This window comes from Dendropsophus ebraccatus, chromosome 10 (genome assembly GCF_027789765.1).
Source record: "Dendropsophus ebraccatus isolate aDenEbr1 chromosome 10, aDenEbr1.pat, whole genome shotgun sequence".
NCBI classification, from domain to species: Eukaryota; Metazoa; Chordata; class Amphibia; order Anura; family Hylidae; genus Dendropsophus; species Dendropsophus ebraccatus.
Genome location: NC_091463.1, coordinates 87,078,178 through 87,086,536, shown reverse-complemented (window position 1 = coordinate 87,086,536; position 8,359 = coordinate 87,078,178).

Here is an 8,359-nt window from a genome sequence, read left to right as displayed (position 1 = left end):
AATACTGATAGATACTGTAAATGTTGGAAGATGTTTGGGCAAAAGAAGATCGACTATGTGTGCATTCCCTGTACGGATTTTTGGGCAAAATAGACTAATGGGCTACACAGTGAATGGGGCCAGAAGTAGCTGTCACCGTTTACTGCGAAGTGGTGGTGACATATAGCTGTGTTTCACAGAACTCTCTGACTCCACCTCTTATGTATGATGGATTGCTCTAGCATCCAATCAGAGGACTGTTGGAGAGGTAAGTTGTTGCATAAATGTTCATCCAAGTTCGCCTGTTTATTAGAAAGCTGAAATACATATTTCCTATGCTATCTATATTGCCAGGTTGTACCAGTGCTTCACAACCTTTTCCACCTCGGGGCATCCCTTAGAAAAAATTTTTAGCTTGAGACACCCCTACAAAATATTGTTCAACACAATGTAAAAAAAAAAAACATTCAGTGACTCACAGGTAACGTCTTCTTTGATCAGAGATGTTACTTTCCCTTTTGCCCTCCATCCGGCCCAGACCACCATGACAATTTCTTCCAGCTGCACTTCATCTCTTTAGAACCTGCCTGACAAACATCTAAGGCTCCACACTTTTCCAGCAACTTTCTTCCCTTTCTCCCTCCTATAGGCTCCCAAACTGTACTAATTGCGCTGTTTGGTGTCATACGCAGTAAAGTGTGCGGAACATCAAAGTGATCGGTAAATACACAGAAGCTGCACGGCCGCAGCTTCTTGAGATATTAAAGTGACAGGGTCATATTGCCACCGGGATCCGACCACACCCCTGGCGGGTTCTCACGGCACATCGGTGTGCCTCAGCACCCTGGTTGGGAACCGCTGTTATAATTTAATCACTTGAAATACCTTGACTACCAAGGAGGTAGCTTGCAGAAGATCAACTTGCAGAAGATCAGTGGCTTCAAGAGAATCAAAGCATTTTCCATGTTCTAGCAGCACAGATGAATACGTACTATGCATTTTTTGACTGTTTAGAACGTGAATTACAGCTGACAGATTTAATTTAAGCTAATAATGTGATTGCAGTCATAGTATGGCTTATATGTGTTTTACTGTAATAGGGCATCCATACTATTACTTAGTATGCCTTTAATTTCATACGATGCTACAGGGCATGTTCCTGACCTGTAAGTCTAATACTAGTCATTTAATATCGCCACTATATCCCATATATTATTATCTACAGCAAATTATCAATGTGTTCTATTCAAGGGATTATAAATAGATGCAAATAATGAAGCAAAATCAAACAAGTGTCACATATTTTATCATAAAGGGAATAACTGATGATCCTGAGCTCCAGGCTCCGATATTTGTTCTGGTTTTAATCATTTATCTCTTTGTCCTTGTCGGCAATATGAGTCTTCTCCTCCTGATCTGCCTGGACGCTCAACTTCACACTCCCATGTATTTCTTCGTTGCTAATTTATCCATAGTGGAAATGATGTCTTGCACCGTCTCCCTACATAAGATCCTTCTAACGTTCATCACTAGAGATAACACAATGCTCTATGTGGCCTGTTTGGTACAAGCATACATGTTTGGTTCTGTATCAGGACAGGGACTTTTCATATTGACAGCCATGAGCTATGATCGATATGTAGCTATCTGTAGACCCTTAAATTATTACATTATTATGAACTACAAGACATGTTTTCTAATGGCCTCATTTTGTTGGATATTTGGCTTTATACTATACGTTCCTTTTATCGCAATAATGTCCATGATCTCTTGTTATTCCTCTAATGTCATTGACCACTTTTTCTGTGACCTTGTTCCCTTTACGGACATTGCCTGCAGTTATACTTTTGAACTGGAAAGTTTGATCTCCATAGAAGGAATGGTCATTTATATCATCATCCCATTTCTTTTGACTTTTATTTCCTATGTTTTTATAATTAGGTCCATAATGAAGATACGAACCAGTATTGGTAGAAGAAAAGCCTTCTACACGTGTTCCTCACATCTCACAGTTATCGTGTTGCTCTATATGAATTTGATCTTACAATATGATATACCTGCTAACGGGAGTTCCAAAAAATTTTTTTCTTTGTACAATACAGCTATGGTTCCCATCCTTAATCCACTGATTTACAGCTTAAAGAACAAAGACGTCAAAACAGCTTTTATTAGGGGAATAAGGAAGTGGAAAATAGAGACTTTTACTGTATCTTGACATATGTAATCATTCAAGCCCCCTTGGTTCCAAAGTGCTGTACATATGAGAAATGGTTAACATAAATGTACTATAAAATGAAAAAAAAATAATATGGACTGGAAAATAGAAAGAGGGTAGCCTGCACACGAGACGGTAGTTATTGAAAGTAAATCTGGTAAACAATTGGCAAAACTTGGTTAATAAAACCAAGTTTTGAAAATAAATTATTTAAAAAGAACTCAGTATCTGACCCTGTCTGACTCTTCAAAAAAAATCTGCCATTTTCCGCCGTAAACGAGGGTCAACCAGGGCGGCCAGACAGAACTTGTCCCTTCTACAGATGTCCTTCACGCGCGTGTCTAAGCGCAAGCATTCAATGAGTCATGTGGCCATGTGAACGAGTTTGACCGACTGCTGTTCCTCACCCGTGTCCTCGGTGTAATTCCAGGGTGTGCTATGGTCATCCTCTTCCCAAAAGGATTCCTCCATCTCCTCAAGTGTTTCTAGGCCAGAGATGGTAACTGGTGGTGTTTGGAACCTCCTCCTCCTCCAATTGGTCTATCTCTGGGCTCAGACGGACATCATAGAAGGTAGCACTGCCCAGAGTCCCTGCCCTGCACTGCCCTCTGCGATGATGTTATTTAAGGCTGCCTCCATGATGTGAAACAGGGGGATGATGTCATTCACAGCATACTGGTTGCGCCTGACCAACAGAGTGGCTTCCTCGAATGGTGTCAGCAATCGGCAGACATCTTGCATCATCTGGCAATCTGTGACCGGAAAATTGCAGTTCTCCGACAAGGTGCCAGAATGGTTGACGAGGAAGTCAGAGACCTACGATCTCTGTTGTTAGAAGCCATCCAACATGTGCAGAGACGAATTCCACTGCATGGGCACATCACAGATCGGCCCATGTTCCTGCAGTCCACATTGGTGTTGGATCTTGCGGAGGGCGTTTCCTGCTGTGCATGAGTGGCTGAAGTGTGTGCACAGTTTCCTTGCCATCTTCAGAAGATGTTTAGTCCTGGGAAGGAGCAGAGGAACTTATGCACAATGGGCCTTGCAAGGAATGTGCATTAGCCCTCCCCACTGCAGTGCTGACTCAATGTGCAGTGGCGTGTTGACTGGACGAAGTGGTGGAGGCAGAGGTTGAGCTCTCTGGATAATATCCTCGCACAATTATTGGAGGAAACAGCTGTGTAACCTCCTTTGCTCCCTGTTGCCGCTGCAGTTCTCCTGGGACTACATTAATCCAGTGGGCAGTCACTGACATATACTGCCCCTGGCCATAGCTGGAATTCCACACATCCACGCTTAGGTGCACCCGATTAGAGAGGCCTAAAGAGTCGCCAACTTTTTTTTTTTTTTTTGCAGTTATAGGTGCATTTATGGAATTGCCTTGTTTGCAAAAAAGTGGCGACTGGGCATTCTCCATCTCGGATGTGCACAAGCCACAAGGTCCCTTAAATGGCTTTGACTCCACCAGCTGAAATGGAAGGGATTGCAGGGCAATGAGCTTAGCCAGGTGGGTGTTTAGCATCTGTGCCTTCGGGTGGTTGTAGGAGTATTGCTATCTTCTGGTCATAGCTTCCGACAGTGACTGCTGTTTAATCAGTGGAGGTGTTTGCCTACTGTGGCTGATGGAGAAGGCAGAGGTTGATGTAAGGCACCTACTATGAACAACTAAGGCTGCAGAATACTGGCTTTCTGCTACTGGCTGCGGGGTGGTAGCCAAAGCCATTTGCTCTTCCCGGCAAGATGTGACTAGCTGGTCCCAGTTCTTCCAGACAGTGGGGTGGTGTCACTCCATATGCTAACACATAGAGATAGTCCCTGGATTTTGAACTCAAACCACGACACACTTTATGCACACAAAGGCAGCATATGGCTGCATTGTCTTTGCTGCTAGCGACAACGAAAAACTGCCACACCGGTGATGCAAGTGGGCGTTTCTAGTCCAGATCTCCTGGTCCTGGTCCAGACAGACTGCGCCAGGGAACCCACCGCTTTTATATCTCTTTATTTGTGCTTACCTTTTTCTATATAGCCACACACTGTTTTCTACTTGTAATGGCTTGTCTGCCCCAAAACACTATTATGCCAATGAGTTAGCCTCACCCAAGGACTTTCACAGCAGACACTTCTTTTTATATTTTTTATATAGCAAAACACTAGGTTCCCTTTAAAGGGACTCTGTAACCACAATCTGCCCCCCCCCCCCCCCCCCACACACACACCCAACCAACCGCTTGTACCTTCAGATAGCTGCTTTTAATCCAACATCTGTCCTGGGGTCCGTTCAGCAGGCGATGCAGTTATTGTCCTAAAAAAAAACCAACTTTTAAACTTGCAGCCCTGTGCCCAACGGCAGTGGCCTAGATTGTGTATGCATTAGGCTGGCACACCCTCTCTGTCCCTCCTCCTTGCCCTCCTCATCATTAGGAATGCCCCAGGCAGATTTTCTACTATTCGTCAGCTGTGTCAGCCCGGCACATGGGCTGGATCGCTAAGACACCTGTGCAATGTTCAGAAAGGAGAAAATGTTCTAGGGCAATGAAGGTTAACCTTGAGACTCCAGCTGTTGTAAAACTACAATTCCCATGATACCTGGGCAGCCAAAGTGATATCTTTGGTTGTTCAGGCATGATGGGAATTGTAGATTCGCAACAGCTGGAGTGTTAAGGTTGGCCATCACTGTTCTAAGGGCATTCCTAATGATGAAGAAGGTGTGGAGGAGGGACGGACACAGGGCGGCAAGTTTAAAAGTTGTTTTTTAGGACAATAACTGCATCACCTGCCAAACGGACCCCAGGACAGGTCTTGGATTAAAAGCAGCTATCTGAAGGTACAAGTGGTTTGGGGGGGACAGATTGTGGGTACAAAGTTGCTTTAAACATAGTGAATAGTAGCTTTCAAAAACACCCACAGACATGTACTATCCCCAACCAAACTATCTAAGCTGCTCTTTCCTATGCTTTCCCCATTTCTTCTTTGAGATGACTGTCCCTGCTCCTCTCTCCTCACTATCTAAAGCCAGAGTGCCGTCTGCTTCAACAGACGAGCACTTTATAGCCCCTCTATAAAGTGCTCGTCTGTTGAAGCATTTAGTTATGTGGTTACTCTATAGGAGAAAGGGATTATTAACATTCCATTTTTCCGATAGAATAAGTTAAAAATCCCCTTTCAGCCACTCTGTGTTCTCCCAGCCTCTCCCCCTGAGAGGCTGGGAGAACACAGAGTGGCTGAAAGGGGATTTTTAACTTATTCTATGGGAAAAATGGAATGTTAATAATCCCTTTCTCCTATAGAGTAACCACATAACTAAATGCCAACATGGAAGGCTGCTATCGTGTCCTCCATTTTTGGCAAACTTTTTTACAAATCGGGTGAAATTTGATTCGCTGTGTGAAGTGTATATACTTCAGGATTGGCTTCGCTCATCACTACTCATAATATAAATGAAAAAACACTCCCCCATTCCACACTTTAAACACCTGCCCCTCTTATTCCTTTCCACTCTTTTTCCACCATAAACCCTTCTCCCCACCTCTCTCTCTGCCGTGGGGTGGAGAGGTGCGTTTGGTCATCACAACAGCTCCACTCCAAACACCTGCCACTGGTAACAACATATAACCTTCCTACCTTCTAACCTAATCACGATAAGGCTGTCAAAGAGGAGGAGGCTGGCGGTTATACCACTGAAGGTACCACTGAAGTTGAATGCATCCCATTGGTTCAGCGCATATGGGGCAAAAAGGAGGTGGGGTAGAAAGAGGAGGAAATGGAGAGTGATCCTTCCGGTGGCAGCAGCAAAGTCATGCCTATTCAGAGCCTGGCACACATTGCTCACTTTATGCTTGCCTGCTTTTCCCAGCACAAACGTACTGTACACATAATAGATAGCAAACGTTATTGGATGTTCGCAATCCTCTACCCCCGCTATAAACAGAGGTGTCCTCTTTTATTCCGATGGGGGAGAGGAGCAATTGATACCATAAAGAAACCTTGCAGAACATGATGGAAATATTACCACCTACCATCGCTGGCGGCAAAGAGTAGAGTTCCTCCCAGAGCCTGACAACATCCTTCAGGTCCACATCCACCAAGGGGTGGGACATGTTCATTGCACCCCCTTGTGAAACTTCCATCACTGCAGGGTCTACTAGGAGCAGGAGCGACAAGTATAAGCAGATGTTGCAGGAGTATCTGGCCGATCACAACCCTGTCCTCTCCAATCCCTCGGAGCCCTATACCTACCGGGTGTCCAAGTTGGACATGAGGCTGGAACTGTCCCTGTACGCTTTGGAGGTGCTGGCCTGCCCTGCTACCAGTGTCGGAAAGGGTGTTCAGTGCAGCCGGGGGCATCATCATGACAAGCGCAGCCGCCTGTCAACTGACTGTGCTGACCGGCTGACGCTCATAAAAATGAACAGCCACTGGAATGACCCAGACTTTGCTTTTCCACCTTTGGAAAGCAGCTAAAAGTGAAGTGCCTTGTGTCTGGTCCAGCTCACTTTCTCCTTCTCCTCATCCACCATAGAAATGCACCATTAAAAAAACACACACACACACACACACAGCACTAAGGCTCACCTGAAGGGCCATGCTCAAAATTTTTGGGGGGGCTCACCTCAAGGGCCTCCATATAATTTTTTAGAGGGCTAAACTCAAGGGCCATGCTCATCTTTTTTTGAGGCTCAACTGAAGGGCCTTCATATAATTTTTTCAAAGGGCTCACCTCGAGGTTCATCCATACTATTTTTTCGAGGGCTTACCTCAAGGGCCTCTCACTCCGCTTTTAAAAGGCTTACCTCAAGAGCCTCAACTCCACTTTTAAAGGGATCACCTCAAGGGCCTTGGGAGAGGGTACAAGGTGTCATAGTATATGACAGAAACGTGTCACCAAGGTGACACGTATATATATATTACTGTTTGCAGAGCTGATCCTGGCCAGTCTTTCACTGAAGCAGTCTTGGTGCTGGCTGGGATGACTGCTCCCACAAGGCTTCATAAGGCTGGAATTCCATTGCCTTATGAAATATTTGGCTAAACTGCATATTTGGCTAAACTGCAATATGGTAACTTTTGGGGGTTCCTGTGTCTACGTAATGCACTAAAACAACATGATACTATCATTCTATAGGTCAGTCTGGCCATTTTCTAATGTTATATATTTTTTTATGAAATTTTTTTATTTTGCAATTAATCATTAATAAAAATGGCCCTATTGTGACGCTTATAACGGTTTTAGTGTTTCACCTACAAGGCTGTATGGGGTTTAATTTTTTGCGCCATGATCTCTAGTTTTTATTAATACAATAATTGTGTAGATCGGACGTTTTGATCACTTTTTATTATATATATATATATATATATATATATATATATATATATATACACACAGACACACACAGTATATATATATATATATATATATATATATATATATATATATATATAACAAATCAGAAATCCTTGCACTTCTTTCCCTCTTTCCTTTTACGTCATTCACCGTACGGGTTGACGATTGTTATATTTTAATACATCGGACAATTATGCACACTACGGTATGTAATATGTGGCAGACTCAATGAGCAGAGCGCCGATTGGACCGCATAGAGGAAGGTAAGAGACCCCCAGTGGTCCGTGAAAGCGATCTGGACCCCCGCAGTCACGATGCGAGGGTCCCGATCAGTAAGTGACAGGAGCTGCTCCAGTCACTTACACTTAAACGCGGCGATCACAGCTGGGCCCTTACTGTTAATGACACGCTGCAGCGATCGTGCTGCGGCCTGTCATTAACTCCTTAAACACCGTGATCGCTACAGCCTGTCATTAACGTGAAGGGCCCAGTTGCTCACTGCAGCCGGCCCCCTCCTTAGTGACCCATGATGTACAGTTATGTCAAGGGTCGTCTGGTGACAGACATCTATGACATTACTGTACGTCAAGCATTGTCTAGAAGGAAAAGATTTACCTCAAGTGCCTCAAGCTACCTTTTGGAGGGCTCACCTCAAGTACCCCAAGCTAATTTTTAGAGGGCCCATCTGAAAGACCATGCATAGAATTTTTTCTAGGAGCTCAGATCAAGGCCCGTTCATAGAATTTTTTTGAGCGCTCACCTCAAGGGCCTCAAGATAATATTTTCAAGGGCTCACCTGTATGGCCTAAAAATTTATGTTT